At 37.7% G+C, this 21,609-nt stretch overlaps 1 protein-coding gene across 1 annotated transcript in view; it reads left to right on the plus strand.

The window, feature by feature from the left end:
• Positions 1–21,609, plus strand: part of LOC139730335 (TBC1 domain family member 1-like) — a 102,112-nt gene that overhangs the window by 15,130 nt on the left and 65,373 nt on the right. The gene's annotated exons all lie outside the window — the stretch shown is intronic.

The raw sequence follows: 21,609 nt of genomic DNA on the forward strand, positions 1-21,609 counted from the left end.
CGAATTGCTACTTGGAGGACATTTTCGCGTGTCGTTGATTTTGCGGTTGCGAGGGTCTAACTGAGCTTACTTGAACTCCTTCGCATGTTTTTGTTTTCGCGCATTGTTATTTTCACGGTTCAAAGGCGATTCGCGAAATTTGCGAAAATAAAACCACCACGAAAATTTCAGCTCATACAGTATGTACCTCTTTCTGTTGAAGAAACAAGCTGGCAGCAGTTCACCATAATCCTCTCAGAACCATTAGGCTGGACATGTAAAGATGCCACACAGTGGTAATGATCAAGTTGAGTATCTGAATACAAGAACGACCCAAGTCCATGGAAGACCATTACGAGTAAACTTAAAAAAACTTCATATCTTTTTTATTTGTCCAATAATATTCTATGTACAGTAACTGTAAGGGAAGGCAACATTAATTAGAACATATATATATATTATTATGACAATTAACATTTACACTAATTGTGGAGAGGCCATTTTGTGTGATGGACTTGGGTCGTTCTTTGAACCATCATGATATTTTGCTATAGAGATGAGAGAAGAATGAGAGAGGGCGCTATAATATGAACGTAAAAATGACCCAAGTCCATCATTTTTACATTCAAAGCATATAAGATTCAACTCATTCATTTCAGGCACTTCCGGGGATAGTTAGGATTTATGATTTATACACAAGATGAGTCCATGCATAAGCTACAATTTCCCATGTCAACTGAATTTGGCCAAAAATTGGACTTGGGTTGTTCTTATATTCAGGTCATCAGTTGATTATAGATGCCATTTTGAGACCTGAGAAAGATGATGACCATTAGTTTTAAAGTAATCATTTGCACAATTTGATATATTTATAAAAAAAAAAATCTTGAATACCAGTGACTTGGATGTGTGGCTGGAGGCAATGGTTCTTGTGTGATGATTCATTCCATGAAATTGGGTCGTTCTGCACTATGTCAGCCACAAACACCCACACTATTATGCTTCTTGGTGGGGTTCCACACACAACTTCACTCCATAGCCCACCTATCAAAAGCTATCATGGTTTGAGATCCCTCCCTCAGGCTTTGTTATGGCAAGATGATTCATCGTCTTTAAGGCTTTTCTTTCTTCAGATTCCCAGTCTCCACACCAATAAGTCTTGCAGGTTGTCAATGGCATGAATAAACGAACATTAAGGAACAAGAAATGTTCAATAAACTGTCATAATTGGAATTATTGGTTCTCTGTTGGAGTGATGTTTTGAAAGTATTTTCTCCACAACTTGATGTAATGATTATACAAAGTTTTCATTCAGCATATCCCAGTGTGAACCCATTAAATGTAATAGTTCGGAAGATGTTCCATGGTAAATCTAAATCATGATTATTACAATGTGCATGAGAATAATAGTCATATGTAGTGAATTAGTCCATGTAAAGCATGAACAGGTAATGGGCACATATGCTAGCATTTTCTTACTCATATTTTCAAGATGTATACATGTTTATTACTCATAATGACTCATTCAGCTGTCTGTAGAATGGGCAGTACAATTTTGCATCTGTCTACCTTTCTTTGTTTGTGTGGTTGATCAATTCAGTCAATAGGAGGCTCTTTGTGCATAAGTTCTACAGTGTAGGTGTGCAATACCATGAAGGCTCAGCTGTGTCAGTGTTTGCAGCTGATGAGACAAAGCTACATTGTGTACAGTTGTAGGATAATTCCACACAGTATCAGGGACTCCACTATCTAAAGGGGATTTGTAAATTGATAACCTTGTTTGACAGTTTTCCTTGAAGGCCTATCGTGTGAAATATATCTAGCCTGTGATGCAGAGTGCTGTAAACAATACAGTCAAAAGTTCATTTGAGATTCAAAACCAAATCAGTGGAGCATTGATCAGCAGAATTAGAGTTGAATAAATTTCAAGATTTTGCATAGATGAAAATATACACTGTATTTTGGAGCTTTTCCAGATTAACTGTAAATTAGCATCACACATTCAGATAAGACTATTATTATTAACGAGTAATGTGTGATCTCTTTAATATTCCACATGGTGTGTGCGTATACAACTGCTTGCCATATGTTAAAATTCCCATGATCAGCAGGCATTTTTTCCTTCTTTCTTCGTCTTTGTTTTTTCCTAATTCCCTCATGAGTAGAATGCTGAGCCCGCCCGTTCAATTAGTCAGTGCCTCATGTTTGATCTCGTCTAGACACCGTGGAATTATCAGATTTGGTCATGTCGTGAACTCCCCTGCAGCTTGCCATGCTGAAATCCTCCGGTCCAGCCTTGCTGCAGCAGTAAGCACAGACGACAGTGCTCCAAGTCGAGCGTGATTTGTGGTGGCAAATATGCCAATCATGAACTCAGCTAGGGATTCATTTCATTTGTCAATAATAGTCAAATCTCATCTACTTCTCTTATTCTAATTCCCTTGAGGGCATAGCCTAGAGGAAAGTTTAGGCCCCTCCCCTAAAAAAAAAAAAAAAAAAAAAAAAAAAAAAAAAAAAAAAGAAATGAAAGCTTGCCTTGACTTTACCTAAATGATCAATCAAAACAACACAGCAACCATCATGCTGAGCTAGTATCCGGGAACAGAAGTTTCTGATCAAAATTCAAAGGCATTTCAACACTGACACACACAGAGAAATTTAATTGATATGACATTAGCCTTTAAACGTACAGAAATTGTATTATTGTATGTGCAACATGCATCTATATGTACTGGTAATTCGATTAGGAGGGAAAGAATTTCATTGACATATTTTGCTCATTTTGAAATAGCAACAAACATTACGCCGAAACTACATAAAACAAATGGGTGAAATTCTGTATTGCACAGTTTGTGCAACTCAAAAAGAAAAAAAAATGCTTTACAACATACAACAATATATTTCTGAATATTTTGAGATTCTACCCACATGGTTCCAGCAAACTAGTGATTTTTGCAATAGCACGTTAATCATTTGAATAGGCCAGTTCACTAGTTCATTAAGGATATTCTCCTTGGGGACTGACCAATGAAATTCTCAGTACACTTGTTCTACAATAATATATATTGTTTTAAATAACATATTTGAGAATCATATTGGCATACATTATGTTTATAGCTATGATTGGCAATCAGTTATTTGGTAGTTGGGGACAGTCTTGCTGTAAAGGTTGCATGCAACTTTCTCAGTATGTAACATGCACATTGCTTGGATCACTTGTTATACAATGTGCATGTATAATGGACAAGCTTGAAAGAAACCTCTACATGGCCAGAAATCGAGCTACGTGACAAGGGAATCCTATTTGATGCAACATCTAAATATACCATCAATGATCTAGTGACATTTCAACTGTGAGCAAGCCTAATATGAAAGGGATACCTCAGTCATGATTCAAGCCCTCATGTGCATGGGTTTTTTTTTTTTTCAGTGAAAATACAGTACATCTGTGAAATGTCACTTTGCTGAAGTAGTTGTGAGCAAAGTGAAAATGATTGTGACCCTAATTAGTCGATTGCCCAGGCCTGCTCTTGTCAGTCAAGCTACAGTAATTGAAACCATGTGTTGGCTGATTGTTATGAAATAAGTACTTTTTTATACTAGTGAGTATTAATACCTTTTGATTTTGGTCAGTTGAGCATTGTTCATAGATATGGTTGTGAGTGTGATGAGATGTAATTATAGGTCTATAAACTAGACCATAAATGCTGATAGAATTATAGTGAAAAGTAATGACATACAATGTGTATGTTGAAAGGTGATATTACAGATGCAATTCAGTTGATGGACAGTTTATAGACAACTGTAAATATTCTTTAAAGTTCTTAGAAAATAAACTTTCAGGTGTCTTTTGTGACAGTACATGTACATTTATAAACTTTCCATTCATTCATGGCAACCTCCACGAAACAGAAATGATTGAGAATGGTTTCTACAAGTGTACATGTAAATACATACTTTTAAGAGTAGAGTGTTTAATGTGTTGAATTTATGTCTGTTGTTTGTAAGTAGTATGTAAGGTTTATTTCTATGCATTAAAGTGGTATACTACACTTCAAATCTAAAGGAACTTAAGTGACGATAGTTTCTACATATCATATATGCAATTCAAAATAAAACTGTATGTTGTTTATTCCTCATAGGGAAGTATTTGTTTGTTTTATGTGCATACATGTGTCGATTTTGCAACAATTACATACTGTTGAGTCTCTTCTTATACTATTACAGACTCAGTTGCTCATATTGAATGTCATGGCTGTGGGTGAGTCGTACTTTAAAGGCACTGTTGCAGATGGAACAAAAACCCAGCTTTAGTGCTTCGAAATAGTTCTAAAATGTGAGTTGTGGGATAGAAACAACTAGTGTAAAAAAATGTAATCAGTATAATCAATGTTAAGTATTGTTAAATATACAAAATGTGAACAATAGACTAAACCATCTATAGTTATGGTTTAGAGAGAAAAATAGTGATATCTCCTTATATTTTAGGCTTTATTGCAACTGTAAAAGGAGGAATGTTCGCGAGCATTTTAATTTCGCAAATTTCGCGAGCGCCAAGGTTTGCGAAATCAAAATGCACACAAAAGATTTTGTCTACACTATATGCATTGAATGCCAGTGGCTGTTCCCGAAAATTTCATGCCGCGAAAAAGGCCGTCGGCTCCAATTTACGAAAAATTCATGCTGCGAATGTATCAAGTTTTACAGTATATGGTAGGATGTTTTGTAATGCAACTGGCCTCCACATCATGCATCAAATGTGATAACTTGAACATTTTGTAGATAATTGCTCCAAGTGGTAAACAGTACCTTTAAAACAATTTTATTAGAGCCTACACATACATGTACACTTGCGAAGGCAGCTTCCATTGTTTGATTCCTTTCTCATTTGACCTCAAGATCTGCCAGGATGGCTGATAAGGATAGTTGCTAGTGTAATCAACACAGGGATGCTTCCTTTTGGGTGGAGGCCATTTTAGTCACAATATGTCCAATGACAGCATGGAAACCCATCAACATGTCATTTACAAGTTGTAGTCTTAGCCCAACAGTAGTGTAAAGTGTTGTCAGTTATATCAGGAATATTGTCATTTGAGAGAAAGTTTGACATACCGCCAAATTTGTTGTGCATGATAAAAGGAAATAAAGAAGTTGAGGAGTGCATGCAGACTTGATGACATAATTACAAGGTTTTAGAATTCCGCTGCTATTATGGCAAAGACTCTAAATTGCTCAAATGATTCAGCACGCTGTACACTGGGGTACCATCGTAACCCGGGGTATGGCATTGTGTAGCGCCATCTCTTGTCCATTATCATACAGTTGTGCGATGTTGTAATGGCAACTATTTTCTCATCATCAGTACCAGCATAAATCGGTGCTGCGATAATGACCCAAATGCCGATTTTCCTTCCATGTCAACTTTTAAACATTGAAGATTACACCAGAGTATGTAAATGAGAAAGAAAGTTATTATTTGCATCTATTTATTGTTGCATTATCACAAACAAGAAAACATTTTTAGTTTTATTATTTTTATACATTTTTTGGTAACCCAGGGACAGGGTACAACGCTGACAAAAAAAAAAAAAATAAGTGCAGTGTAATTCAACAAAATGGTGAATTTTCATTTGGTACCCCAAGGTGCCAAATATTGCATCAAATGATGACCATGGATAGGAACACACAAATTCCTCACTGAGCAACAAATCAGTTGAACACTGTATTCAGTGGTTGCTGTCTAAAATGGGAATTAAAAGGCGATCATCTAAAATTTGTTTAGTCTTTTTATACGTATGAATGACAGTATTAGACCCATTGGAGAAACAATATAAAACATAAACTCTACAGCTTTATAGTTGTCATGCCTTCAAATTTTTTTAGTAGAGATTTAAGAAGATTTTAGTTCAGAATTTTAGAAATTTAATAATTTTCCATCATCCACTGGTAGGATAAAAATGTGCTTTATGCTTTCACTATCAGCATTCTTTGATGTGCCAAAAAAGTTAGAACAATGCAGACATCCTCGCTCAGACCTATTTGAGGAGTATTTTCATTTTGTTTTATAATTGTTATTAATATCTCCTGTGACTGAAGAAAGTTTAGACAATTCAGATGCCCTTGCAAAGATGATGTAAGGAGTATAATTTTTTTTTCTTATTTTTTCATGTACGGAAAACAATTGTTGTTGCATAAGTCCAAGATTTAAATGTATACAATGTGTGCCCTAAACCTTTTGAACACTCTATCAACTCTCTTGGAGAGAACTTTGAACTCCATAGAGTCCTATTTATTGACTTGCAAATAAGTTTTAGCATTGTGTACATTTGTGCCACGGAAGTGTAAATTTGCTTTCAATGTATATGGTATATATGAAGTATGAGAAAAGTTCGTTTACTGATCATGTTTATCAGGGCTGTTTTAAGGGTATGTAGATTTTATGATATGTTCTAATGCCTTAGCAGTTTCAACCAAATATTTTCAAATATTGTATCTCACTTCCTCACCGAGCTAGAGCTGATAAAGAGGTCAGCTGAGGGGTGAAAAATTAATGCCACCCAAGCTCTAATCAATCACACAGGAAAATACTCATCATGGCAGTGATTATTCACAACTGTTGCACAAGAGATGCTGGTACTGCTCGCATATATATAATGAAAAGAATGGTTAATGCATGTTTGTATACCAAAAGAGAATGTAGGCCTATCTGCAAAGGAAGTTTTGTCAACTGAGTTATTTTAGATTTAAAAATATAGAAAGAAATTTTCATGCCTTAAATTGGAATTCAATGAGCAAAGTGAAATCCATTGCATTGAGCACAATATCAATCACAGTTTGAGTAAAAGTTTGATAATGTCTTGTGAGTTCATGGCCCGATGAATATTGATGTGGCATTGATATGATTGTGCTGAATGTGTACAGAAAATCTTAGTCATGTGACAGACGTTGCTAACATAAGACCTCATATGCCCTTTTCATTATGTGTTGCTCAGTAGAAATATTTTCTGATTATACTGAACATAGGATTTTTCCATGTAGCTCATCGTTTAAGGTGGAAGAGGGTTCTTCTTGTTTAATTTTGGTTAAATTGAATAAAGCAAACGAAGAGTAATTCATTACAGTTATGACATCACCCAAATGGTATCCATGCCATGCTATGGTCAGGTGATGTGCTGCCAAAGAATGATCACACCTGTCCATGGTGATTTAGTGTACCAATCAGTGTTTTGAATTGTCTGCTTCAGTCCCATCAGCTACTGAAGTTATCAGATATTTCTTTTTTCTTTCTTTCTTTCTTTTTGAGGGAAGCTTCTATTCATCCTCCTACAAGTAGGGAATGTACTTTCCATTCATTGCAGTCTACGAATGTAATTTTACCACCTCATTGGGAAATAAAGACAGGGTGTGTGTCAAAGCGTAGCAAACAATGCGAAGTAGCTAAGTACACAGTTGGAGGTTAGCGGATTGTAAGCTGCTTTCACTTCAAATGATTGTCATTCTGACTATATAACTTCCAACAAGAGATGGCATTATGCCAATTTGTCGCCAAAGTGAGTTCCCAAAAAGGGCATGGTAGTTCACATCCCATGGAGGATCTGAGTAGCACAGTCACCAGTAGTGTGAATGGGTACACCATTCCTGGGCGTGGGATGATTCTTTTTTTTTCTTCTTCTTCTTTTTTTTTTTCCTGGATAAGTCTTTACCAGTTTATATTTTCTACTGTAGTATGTCACTGCATTAAGTTTGTCTAATCCAGTGGTTTTGGCTTGACCAAAGTCTATGTGTGAGATAAATCAGTAGTTTGCTGGAGAAAAAAAATGCATGTGTGGATGATACAGCATTGTATTGTGCTATTATTGTCAAAGCAAGGAAAGCCATTTTGTATGAAAAGATTTTTGTACATACTTCAATAGTAACTGTTGATTGGAAATCATAAAAATGCAAAAAAAGTATGCCAAAAGTTTGTGCATTTTTATAACAAATTTTCTTCATACTTCCTGTATAAAGGCCCTATCAATGTGTTTGATATATTTCACTGTTGTTGTTGCTTTTTAGAATTTTGCAACTTGACAAGTACTTGCAAGATTAAAAAACTGTGTTTTGTTTTTCATGTTCAAAGTAGGAAATAAGTAATATTTCTCTGTAAAACATGATAAGACTCTCTCATTCCGTTCATGTGTTTCTTGATCGTGAATGCAACCATTTACATTTTTTACATTTTTACAATTTGCAAAATAATTACACAATATTTGCAAAATATACAATTGTATGCCATTTACTATGAAGTATACCTTTGAATTTCAATGGCAGAGTGCATTGAATAACATAACCTATCAATACTTGTGTCTCTAGGCACTTGAGTTAAAGGGATTGTATAGTTTTGGTTGAGACCCACCTTTTATTAGGATCACTTTATTTTACTTTGTTTTTGGATGTCTCAGCCATTCCAATACTGATTTTCATCAAATAAACTTTGAATTTTTCTTAGAATGGTATGCTCTGTACTATTTCATGAGCGGTTTCTTGGTATCTCGCAAAAAGTTAAAAGCCCAATCCTCGCCTCCACCAATACTGTACCATCCCTTTAACTTTGATACCAAGCTTTTTCAAAATCAGCATTCAATAATCCATTCCAAACTTGACCTAGATGTACAGTTAGCAAGCTCACTCAGGTAGAGCAATGTGTCTCAGTCTCAGGGTGCGTTCGAGCGCTCTCCTAAAGCAAACTGTACCGTACCGTACCGTACCCGCGCCAGAGGAGCGCTCGAACGCTCCTAAAGTGTACCGTACCGTACTGTGCTGAGCCAAAAGTGGACCACTCCCCGATGTGCTCCAAAAGCGTACCAAAGCGTACCAAAAGTTCATTGTAAAGCACGCGCGTATCAAGCGCATACGTCACAATGCAAGGACATCATTCTCTTTGTTCAGGACAGCTGTAAGTAGTTCAAGTGCCAGGTGGATGACATTCTTGCTACAAACAAGTGTGACCTTTTCTAAAATAACTTGTGAGGTACACTTTCTCCATAGACCGCTCGAATGCTCCAAAACTGGCACAGTTCGGTAGTGTACGCTTTGGTTCAGTTCGCTTTGTTTCGCTTTAGAGCGCTCGAACGCACCCCAACAGGAAGACAGGATGACACAGTAGAGATTAGGTACAGTAATTTGTATTTGCTGACAATTTAGTTTAATGACAAACTTCTTTGCCACTCGATAAAGAAAGGGCATCTCCACCATTCATGTCAGTTGGCAAACAAAGCATGTGAACAGTTAACCGTTTTATATTTTTGTATAGATTTATGTTTTTTAGGTAGTAGTTTCCCGATTGCATTATCATTTCGACATCTGGCTGTTTGAACATACAATGTAGAAAAATTCCAGTAACCAATGAAGCAAGTTGCTGCATATTCAGAAATTTTGTTCGCAGATTGTTATATTTCTTGTTCTGCAATACAAGTTTACTCTAGTACTTGTACCATGGACCTACAACTTTGTTGTACAAATCAGTCAGCCAGTTATAGTACAATGTAAGTGATTTTTCCCCTGTAGTTCATTTGGGCCAAGTAAAGAACAAAAATTATGTAATTAGGGCCTACATACATACATACTTTTCAGTTTCTCATCCCCACCCAGATCATTTTTGTTTGTTTGTTTGTTTGTGGGTTTTTTTTTGTTGCTGCCACATCAAAGAAGTGTGTATTTTTTTAAATGATAAAAAAAAATTTTGATTGATTTTTGCTGTTTCCAGCAACTGAACCTCGCACATGCACAGCCTAGGCCTACATATCGTACCATACTTACAAAGAGGCCTAACTGGAAATTTGATTATCCGAATAGCATTGTGTATATGCGTCGGCCACTTTTGGAAAAGGCCATAACAAATAGAAAGTGCCCTCTTCCTTTTTTTTTTTCAAAAAATTTGGTCAAGAAACTAATATTTTTTTATTGAGCCTTAAGCCTGAAATGAAGACTAAACAATATATTATGGAACTGATTATGATAATTTCAGAGACCCCATTATTCATTGGTATCTGTAAATAGAATGAAGGCCACCCCACCAGAAAACGTACCTGGATAGATATCCAGGTGTTGGTGTCAGTTCCAACCTTGACATGGCCCTATTGGTCACAGAAAAAACAAACGCATATTGGATATGATATTATACTATAGTCAACATGGTGGTCACAGCATGAGGATACTGGTGTGCTGTCTTGACCAGAGGTTATGGATTGAAAAAGATGACCCCATAACTCACTCAGCCAGGAACTGGTTCACCAATGGCCATGCTCCCTGCCCCCAGGTAATGATAAGAGTAGATCAAATACCAGCCCCAAGCTTAGTCTGGTATCTGGATCGATGGATGGATGGATGAGTGAATGGATGGATGGATGGATGGTTGGATTGATGGATGGATGGCTGGATGGCTGGATGAATGGATGAATGAATAAATTACATTCATGTATGTCCTGAGTGGAAATTCATCATTACAGAATATAGTACGTGATGTACACCATAAAAGTATATGACAATATAGCTATCTTATGTATTGATACAATTTAGCAAGATTTGTGATACATTTGCACAATCAGTACAAGAGAATACATTGTTTGTTAGTCATGATTCAATCATATTTTCTTGCTAATGTTTATAGCATGCATTTTTCTGTGAATTTGACAGAAATGTTTTTATGAAGAGCATTGCCTAATGACCAACTTTTTTTTTTTTTTTTTTTTGACAGGAGGAGATTTGTAGTGGTTAAGCAATAAATGCCCAATAAATCTACACAGCCATAATCAAGATTCTCTTGCTTGGTTTCTCAGTATTGTCACCAGAAGTTTCTCACAAGTAATGGTATAGTTTTGGTTGAGATGGAGCTGTAGGTTTAAGAGAAAACACTGATGAAATATTAAAGAGTGTACAATCCTAGTCCAGAGGAATTTAAACTTTATTTGGTAAGATATCAATGGCTTTGACATGGCTGAAATATACAAAAACAAAGTGGTCAAGTGCTCCTAATAAAAGGTGGGTCCCACCAGGGAGGTGGAAGAAAGATGGAGTGTGCTCTTCTGAGTTTCCTTTGAAGTCATGCGTGGCCCCGACAGCGTTTTTTTCCCCCTCCCGTAATCCCATTACTCACGCTCGGCGCACTGCAAGTCGTAAATCTTGTGGCGGAAATCACGACGCGAAATGCATTGTGGTCGGGGAATAAAATGGCGTCCTACGGTGTAACACAGAACTCTAGAGTGTATTCTGTAAAGCAGTGGTGTAAGCAGTGGTGGTGGTTCTGGCGATCGTGATTTTGACGGAGACGAGTTTGTTGAGGAGGAATTGCTTTTAGCAAATTCAAAATCACATTGACACAGCAACTTAACGAAATTTGATTTGCAATTGAAACTGAAACTCAGAAAGTTAGATGGGCCTTGGCTTGGAAATTGGAGGCCAAGGCAAGGGCAAGGCTCAGGACCTCAGGTACGCTGCCTAGCAAAAGCATACCTAACGTTAGTCCTAGCTAGTAGACTCTAGTATTTCACAAACTAGAATCTAACTAGCTCCAGAGGTGTACTCTACTACTTTTTAATTCAATTTTTTTGTAACGTTAGCATGGGGTAGAGTCAAGTAGATTACCGGTATTTACCGATGAATGATCGAGGGAGAGTGAGGCGAAACACTGTATACTAAGCTCTGTTTTTCCCCCTAAAATATACTTACAGCATCATACATCTAGGCTTTTATAGATATCATCTTTAATTCTCTACGGAAAATTATTATAATCAAGGCTGATATGTCTAATTTACACTTTTTAACACTCAACTTTCCATTCCAATATGTATTTACTAGTAACTCAAATTCACCGAAACAACGGCAACGAACGCTGTCCCGACGCCTACTCGGCGGCCCTACAACAACCCGACGAGTACGCTGAAAAGCCCCAGCTCGCTCGGGTGCAGACGAAAAAAAAAAAAAAACCGCCTCGGTCTCTATGAAGCACTACTTTTACACTCGAACTGTGTGAAAACACGCCCAAACACGCTCATGTAACTTATATCATTTTGAAGATCAAGGTCAGGCCTACCTCTCTAACTATAAAAAAATTGCGGAAATGTGCGGGATTTCTCATAATCGATACAGATACAATATGATGACATCTCCAGCGCACAAAACTTACTGCTCAGTAACTCCGTTGTTTGTGTACCGATTTCGCTGGTTCAAACGGCAATCTCCTCAGCACAGTCTGCTGAACCAGCGAAAGGTATAGACATACCACGCTACCCAATTCTTGAGCCATAAGTTGTAGCTTTCGAAGGGGGACGTCTTTCACTGAATGTAATAGACTGCCAAAATTTTGAATATGACGTCATATTGTCGGTGCCACGCATCGCTTCAAAGCCCGATTTTTACGAGCGTGTGTTTGTGGAAGGCCTGGAAAGGAGATCATGTTGCGTCACTCTAGTGCGCCGGAGGGTGATGGGTGGACCGATAAGGCCAGATTTTGACATATTTATCACAGAATGAGGGTTGGATTTCAAGACGTTAATCGGTGTAAGACCACTTGATTTTTTCTCTGAGGGAAGCTCTCAGAGTGCCATCTCCATCTTTCTTCCACCTCCCTGGTCCCACCTTTCATTAGGACCATATTGTTTAAATATCCAAAAGCAAAGTAGGTCTGAACACATTTCTAAGAGTAGCTGTTGAAAAATAGTTTTCATCACTTTAATATACCGTAAAGTTCCGTGTATAAGACGCACCCGTGTATAAGACGCACCCCTACTTTCTGACCTAAAATTAAAGAAAAAAAAAAACACGAAAATTTCCACGCAAATATTGCGTGTGTCATACATATTATTTCAGCTCAAAATTTCCCTAGAATGCAGCATGTATTTGCTCTATTTTTCGTTTCCTTTTATATTTTCTTTTAACGGTATTCATCGGACATCAGCAAAATATGGAAGTCGCAAAATGCGAGACTTGTCTCGGTACTCACTTGCTACTGTTTTGCCTTTCAATCGTGGTACATGTGTCATGCATATCGTACTCATGAGTGTACAGTACGATCTTTGCTGTCATGATAGCAGAGGGTCTCGCATATTGACGCATGTCAGACTGGAAGGTTCATCACGGAAAATAAGAAAAACATCAACAAGTGTAGCAGAGGGATCATACGGCAAGACGTACGGTGCGTACGGTAGTACACTCATGCACTACCAGTAACGTGTGTCTCTTGTACCATGCTTGTATGCACAGTGCTAGCCTTTTGCAAAAGGCAGCTCGCTATAATTTCAGCACACGCACACAGAGAGCAATGGACTTGCACACACAGCGCGCAACGGGCAAGCGCGCTTAGATCCGATCGCTGTGTGCACGCGAGTCCATTGCAAAAGCCTCTCTGCAGCTGCTGCCTTTGCCAAAGGCTTGCTAGCTAGCTACAGTGTAGCTATGCTATCCTAGCTGGCCTCGTGAAATGAAGAGCAAACGAACGACATGGATATAAATGCATGCATGCTTCACACATCGTTCATATTTGCGGTGACATAGTGTCGATCCTATGGCCATATTGATACTAGTACATTTATAAGTTTTACGGTATCGGTAATTTAGTAATGATACCTGTACATCGCGTATTCCAGCTACTAGGTTGGCTGTTGGTAGCTTGGTAGACTGACATCGGTAGCATACAGCAGTGCTGTTACAGCTGTTGTCTATGGCCAGATTGATACATCGTTACTGCACAAGGCCGATGTAAGTTTATCTCGTACTTGCAGCTTTTGTGTGTGTCCAGATTGAAAGATCGCTAATTTATCCGTAAGTTTTAGTGATTGCTTACCTTCCAAACGTCGATGGGCATACATGGCCCCAAGTTGGCCTTATAAAATTGGGTGTACATGACGGATTTTTTTCCGTGATTCGACTGTACCCGTGTATACGACGCACCCCCGATTTTCAACGTTTTCCGACGAAAAAATAGTGCGTCTTATACACGGAACTTTACGGTAATGATATATTATATCAGTTCTTGGGTTTTGATTACATTGAAATGCAAATTAACTACCCAAATGATATTGGTACTTATATTTCAAGTGTGAACAGCACTTCAGGTCCCTTGAATGAAAAGAAACTGTTCATTAAAAAAAGTAGATAAATAAAAGCTGTCCAGAATATAAATCATAAGGGAGAAGTGACCTTATGTACATGCTATATTGCCAAGATCATAGACATAGTTTTTGCATTATGTAAGAACCTTCCAAGGTTCATAACAAAGCACAACAAAGCAAAATAAAGCTTTAAAAGTTTTCTCCTGCTTGAAAAGCACTACAAAGATTTGTGTTTCAGTACTGGAGGCTTGTCAAACATAGATATTGCTATTCACAAGTTTGTTTGTTAGTGCAGACTTCTCATGTTCATTTCATGATGTGTTGACATACACATTTATGTTGTTGAGTGGTTTGTTGATGGGACTCATTTGTTTAGTCTAGACTTTATATGTGCAAATTCTGTGCACAGCCTTGAGATGTTTGTGTGCATGCATGTGTGTGTGTGATGTTCATGTGTATCATGATCATCGCCTACAAATGTATGGTTCATCAAAAGAAAAAAAAAAGATATTGCATCTTTTAAAGATTACAATCCTGTACAGGTATTTGTATGATGAGCTAGGATTAAATGTAGAGATGGTGCCAGTAAGTTTCATGCATTTCACCTTGACTTTGTAAATACCTGTTGCAGGAAGAGAGAGAGAGAAAAAAAAGACACATAGATGTGTGTGTGTGTGTGTGTGTGTGTGTGTGTGTGTGTGTGTGTGTGTGTGTGTGTGTGTGTGTGTGTGTGTGTGTGTGACTTTGTGCAGAATGTGTTTGAGTGGGTGAATTCACCTACAATATGTACAAGGTGCTGACAGTAAAACTAATAGCAGGGTGTTAAAGGTGATTGATGCCATGTGGTGTCTGAAGAGGAACAATAAATCAGACATAATTTCCCGTTATGTGATTATGTGGATTAGCTATCATAGTCTAGAAGGATATGAACAAGCTGTATGGATCAAATCCCTGTGATTGATATGAATGTTACCTTTGCTTGAGTTTTCACATATATCCCATAATGCACCATCATCGAGTGTCACCACCTTTCCAACTGTTGTGCTGTCTGTCCACAAGATATCATGGCCACTTCGGTGCACCTTACCTCCTGCTTTATAATTAGGCCTACACTGACCCTTACACAATTCACACAGTTAGCGTGAGCAACTGTGTTTGCCATATAATATGTAAGCATAATATTTTGGAAATCTGGACTTGAAAGACAATTTTGTGAGTGGTTGAATGAATGATATTATCTGGATGTGGAAAAGACATGAAATAGAATGACAGAAAGACATAGTGAAGAAACATGATATGAATATTCCAAGTCTAATCCAAAGACAAGGATAGTGATTTCATACCTTTGGCACATTGTAGCATGCACTTTTCAATATGGAAGGCAATCTACATTTTGTAGTCTGGAGCAGTTAATTTTGATAATTTTGCAAAATTCTTTTTAAAAAAATGTGCCATTTGCACCAAACTTGATGTAAAGGCAGTCCCTGTGGAGTTCACAGTGTGACACTCGGAAACTTTTGGAAATATAGAGAAAGTTCATTTCCCTGTCAATCTCTTGGGTGAGGTTTTTTTTTTGTGATAAAGATAGTAATTGTCAAGTCAGTTGGTTCTGAAGTTTATGTGATAATCTAAGTTCATCAGTATGATTATACACTGAACACTGAAAACCGTAAAGGGGGGAGGGGGGCACAACAAATATTTCTGGTGCTACTTCTGGGTTTCATTTCATATTTTTCTTTTATTTCTTTTGTTTTAGCAAAAAATAAAGAGGGGGCATACACTTTGTACATGCGCCTGGTGCGCCCCCCCCCCCCCCCCCCCCCCCCCGGATCCGCCGCTGCTGAGCATATAAAAAGAATACTTATTTCAAGTTGTGCTGGCCGCTTGATCTTCTAATTGCCATCTTATTGAAAATTAGTAACTTCCTCCCTGTTTTGTATTTCATTTTTTCATTCTTTTTCTGCATAATCCCATGCTATGAGGTAGTCTGCGACTGCCTTTAAGTGGGAAACTGCAGAGGAACTAATGAACTCATGCGCAGAGTCGCACGGTGAAATCACAGTCACGTTGCACCTCAGCTGCACGAAGGCACTCTGGCGTGTAAAATGCATGACAGTCACAGGAAATCAGTTTAATGTGCTCCTTTATTATCTTCCCAGTGAATAGTCTTGCTACAGCTGATTCTTTCAGCCTGCCTTTCTGGTGAAAGATTGAAATCGCTAGGTGGGAAAAAGCTGTCCCAGTGACGTCATCAGAACATTAATGGGGGTAAAAATGGTGTACAAAATGCCAATTTTAAGGGTATGAGCAAACAGGAAATAGGTTCCAGTGTCGAACAGAGCACTGAATGTAATATTCATGTGATTGTTTGACTGATACAGTGAATTGTAGACCTCTCATTTCCTGGTCTGTGCATTTTATTTTCTCACAGAAACGGAACAAAGTCCAAATTAAGTTTGGAGATATTTCCACTAGAAAGGAACAAAATACTAACACAGATACCTTGTTTATAATAATGATAATGATAATGATAATAATGATGATGATGATAATAATAATAATAATAATAATAATAATAATAATAATGATAATAATAATAATAATAATGATAATAATGAAATTATTACTACTATTATCATTATTATTAATAATGTTAGGAGTAAGGATTTTAGAAAAATGTGGTACACTGGAGCTGCTAAATGTTATGAATTGAAACTGATTATTGAAACTCAATGCAAGGATGTTGTTTCCATGTTCTTGTGTACATGTACATATGCTCACAGCTGCTGCCAAAAGTTAATTTTGTACATAATATATTCAAAGAAGAGGTGGTTGATAACTAATTCTGTCACCATTATGCATTATTATTGGTTGCATTTGTCATGTGCATTTCTTTGTGGATAAAACAAATATTTATGTATTAAAGTTTGCACATGGTTTCATTCTGTAGTTCATCACTTCATTTTCAAAACATGCTTCCTTACCCCATATTCTATTCCCCTTCAATGAATTCAAAACATTTCAACAGCAGCAACAGCAGCAAAAAAAAATAAATAATAATAATAATAAAATAAAAAAATAGATGGAAGAAAAATACTATACTCATATATTGTTGTGGTTCATGTGAGTAAATGTCTAGAATGGAATACTCTAACTAATGATAACCAGCTTCACTCAAGAAATATACTCGGTTGTCAGTAAAGAATACAAGACAAAGATGTGTCGAGTTCATTATTATCATCGCCATATAGCTCAGTGAAGGTAGTGTGATTAGAGGCTCATGTCTTTGCAGGGCACAGGAAGAGCCAGGAGGTATCACACACCGTATGTGTGATACTGTACCTCGGTAGAACTAGAAGTCAAGTCAACCTACATAGACACATAGTGGCATGAGGGGGCTTTGCAAATAATGAATAGCTTCCCGTACAGCCTTTTAAATAACCAATCGCAACCAAATCAGGATCCAATTAATTCCCATGTGGGATGAGATAAAAGTTATTGGATCAAGGGAAATGCTTTCAAGTACATGCAATAAAGCGACAGCAGGGCATTTAACAAAAATGAAACTGATTGCATAGATATGGAAATTGTAATTGTGATCCGATTAACATGAATATGCATGACATTACAAACTGCCATCAGATTTAATGATAATGATAATGATGTGGAAAATTTGTATAGTGCCTAAATATCACAAAATGTTTTAAAGCACCCTACAGATGCTGAACACCAATGAACATTTACAATTGACAAAAGAAACAAACATCTGAATCAATTACAAGTTCAAATAATTCATGAATTACATAATCATTGGTGTTGTACTTCAAATAGGTGGGTCTTGAGTTTCTATGTGAAGGCGTCAATGGAGGTATACAGGAGAGTCCTGAATACAAGAAGGGAGGTTGTTCCAGAGACGGGGGCACAAATGGAGAGAGCATGATTACTGTGACAGTTGTGGGTTAGATTCATTTATGTTGCTGGTTTTGGTTTTGATATGATCAAGTTAATACAGAAAGCTTCCATCAGTTCTTGAGGGAAAGACTTGCCACAACAACATTAAACTTCAGCCGATTCTACAAGGAAGGATAATCAGCAAAATTAAACTTAAACCAACCACTTCACCTCATATCATATCAATAATATAGAAGCAAATTCCTAAATGCAAAACTTTCCTGTGATCACCTCCTTTCTTTCATTCTTTGAAATACAAAACAAAATGGGTCTACAAAAAGGGTAATTAGGTATTCGCTTTTTTTTTCCAGCATTGATTGTGGGCAGTAACGTATGTCTATTATGTTTTACTCATAATTTTGTTGTATGGAATTGTTATTTTTATAAATCAATTAGGATAAAAAAAGAGAGAAAAACTGGTAAAGTTATCTGTCAAATATTAAGGTTGATTGAAGCTTAATTTTGTTGTGATACCGTCATAGAGTAGCATGACATGACTTTGCAAAGAGCTCTTTTTTACTATGATCTTATAAGGAGTCTTTTTTGACAAGGGTATGATTGGTATATCAGCTTTCCACAGTAACCTTCAGCAACCTTTCATATGTCAGATTCAATCTTGACCAATGTCCAATGATATGGCTGTTAACCAGCCCATAAGGCAAAGGATTGTGTATTTTTGGTGGTCAAGATAATAAATAGGGTAAGGACACTTGACCTACAGCATGGAGTCAATCACACTTGGCCAAAGTGTCGTATAACAAAACATTCAGCTAAATTTGTCTCAAATGAGAATGTCAGGTGCGTGCCTTTTTGTATTTGAGTACATCAGCTTCTTTAGTGTAGATGTTGCAGGGCTGACTCCTGCTGTTGTATTTGGCTCAGTGTTTCGAGGCATGAGAGGTCTTGTTGTGTTAAAATCTTCTCACGTGAAAAGACAGTTAATTTCCATAATATTCACAGAAATCATGCAGTGTGCACTGCAGCACCTGTACATATCACGAAATAATTTCAGAAGTTACTCCATGTGAAGACTAGTGATGTGTTCCTTGAATAATGTGGAAGGGAGGATTTGTTTTGAATTAATTCAACACACACCTCTGCCTGGGCAAGTAGTGTGATACCTGTTCATTTGTTAAAAGAGGTGAATGATTAGTATGGCCTCTCTTTTCAGTTTGCTTCAGTAATCTAATTGTCGATTACTCTGAAATTACTAAGCTTTGTTTCATGATAATGGGGGAATAAAGTGCATGATCATTTGTTTAATGATTGTCATTATTTTAATCATCACTGTTTATTTGAGACTGTGCTGAAGTACGTTCAAGATTAACTCCCATCACCAAAATCCACTTGATCTTTGATCTTCCATAGGCAGGGCATTTGACATTTGCAGAAGCATATATGATTGTCGCAGCAGTCACAACAGTTTACAATACAGAACTGACTATATAGGCCTACTGTAGAACTCTGCACACACCGAGCACAGAGGGGAATTCTTGGTTGGAATGTTTTGAACAGGTAGATGAGATTTCCATCTACAGTAGACATGTTTTAAGCTGGAGCAAAGTGAAAGGGGGTAGTGTGGGCTGCTCATCCTTGAAGACAGACTCCATTCACATCGGTAAGTTAAGGATGTTCTTGTGGAGACCAATGCAGCAGATCACATTCATAGCCATTTCACTCATTATCATCATCTTAAGCAATAATAGTTAGTTCTGCCGCAGTGAGAGCTGACACCTGTGCTTTCGGACGAGTTTGTGATTTCATCCCCAGACTAGATGGGGATTCCATGTGCTTCACTTTATTTCTCCTCCCCACCCTCTTCATGCAGTGGCATGAACGAGCATTCCATCATGATATACCCCCTTCTTATTTTAAACATGGACCTGTTTCATATTTAATTTTTGTGCAGTAGCCATATAAGCCAGTAACAGAAGAACAGTTATTTTGAATTTACTGACCAGTGTGGTATTGTGACATTGCTTTCAGCCTCCTCCCAGTATCCAGTATAAGCCACACACTTTTTGTTTTTTTTACAAAGAGTAATTTTCTAATTTCTCTGCTCAAGGCATACTTCTTTAACTGTTTGTACACATGTTCAAAACTGGAAAAAAGACCCCACATGTTATTCATTTTAGGTTTGAGAAAAAGAACCATTTTACTACTATTGTTTTACTGTTTTCATTTGAGTCAACTCTTTCTCTAGAGCGATCCCTGCGTGTAATAAGAGTCTCTTTTGCTGGGAGGCACACTCTAACTCTTATTACCGTCCACAACCTTTTTTTTGTGTGTATGCACAGCATCCATGACAACCTGATGTTGTGGTGCTGAAAGGGTTAAATGACAGTGGAAAGGCCATGAGTGTGCTCTTGAGTTTGACTTGGGGTATTCACTCCAGGGACCAGGAGGAGAGGGATTCAGACAGCTCTGCTGACCTGAGCTGCAACCTTGCTTCATGTCTACCATGCCACTTTCCTGGTTCTTGAGTTCTCTCCGTAACGCCCCCCCCCCCCTTTATTTTTTTTTTCTCTCTTTTCCTATATTCTTTCATTCACTCCCTTGAAAAACTATACGCGTGGTTGCAATGTGATTGGTTCCAGTGAAGTAAAGTGACCTTTGTTTGTCTCTGTGCCCAAACCTACAATAAAAATGGCAATGAGAGAGAGAGGGATAGAGAGCAAGAGAGAGAGAGAGATTTATAAAGCCCCAAACAAGTCATTATGTCTTGTCACATGATAAAGCAAAATGACCTCATGCACCAATTGTTTAACCATCTCCCCACTTTTTTTTCATCACAATTGGTGGTTGCAGGCAAGGAGAGATGTGGGTGTTTCGCAAGGGGTTAATTGGTTCACTTTATGACAGGTGCCAGGGCGCTCAGAGTTTACGCTCAGCAGAGTTGGTGCTGGTGTTGGAAGAGCGAACAGTCTGTTTGAACTGTGGTAGCTGGCTGGTGGGAGTGAGGGCTCCTGCTCAGGCTCCGGGAGTAACGCTTAATTTGATGCCATTATGGTCGTCTAATAGCAAAATAGAAAATAGGGTAGAATTATATATAGTGCTCCCTGAGAGCGTTGACACAGTCACTCCAGGGTTTGACTTCTGCTCGTGAATTTTCTCAGCGTGTGAGACTCTTTATCCGCCATGATGATGGGATACGGATATACATCTACCTCCTTTCGGACTCCATTTTACTATGGACGCATCGATCGAGACTTCAGCGATGTTGTATGTACTTCTATAGAACATTTTGCATATCATCTGGTTGTAGGTAGAATCTATCAAAATGATTTAAGTTGTGTTTTTCTCTCACTGAAACTGCACGAGATTCAGCGAAAGCTGAATGCCATCTGCTTCCCTCTCTTGGCAGCAGTACATGGTAAAATGAGCAAAGGAATCTTCCTGTAGGATTCCTGCTCTTTGTGATGGATTCAGTTCCTTTCAAGATGTTGCCACAATCATGTTAAGTCTGTTTGCCACTTTGACATGCAGAATGATAGTGTATGCCACCTGTTGAAAGAGTAAACAGACACTTTTAAGTATTGCCATGTTTTACCCCACTTGTTTGTTGTTTATAATATCAAACTGGACATTTTAT

Source organism: Diadema antillarum, unplaced genomic scaffold (assembly GCF_040938485.1).
Source record: "Diadema antillarum isolate AM-2024a unplaced genomic scaffold, OU_Dant_1.0 seq00000301_RagTag, whole genome shotgun sequence".
Classification (NCBI taxonomy): Eukaryota; Metazoa; Echinodermata; class Echinoidea; order Diadematoida; family Diadematidae; genus Diadema; species Diadema antillarum.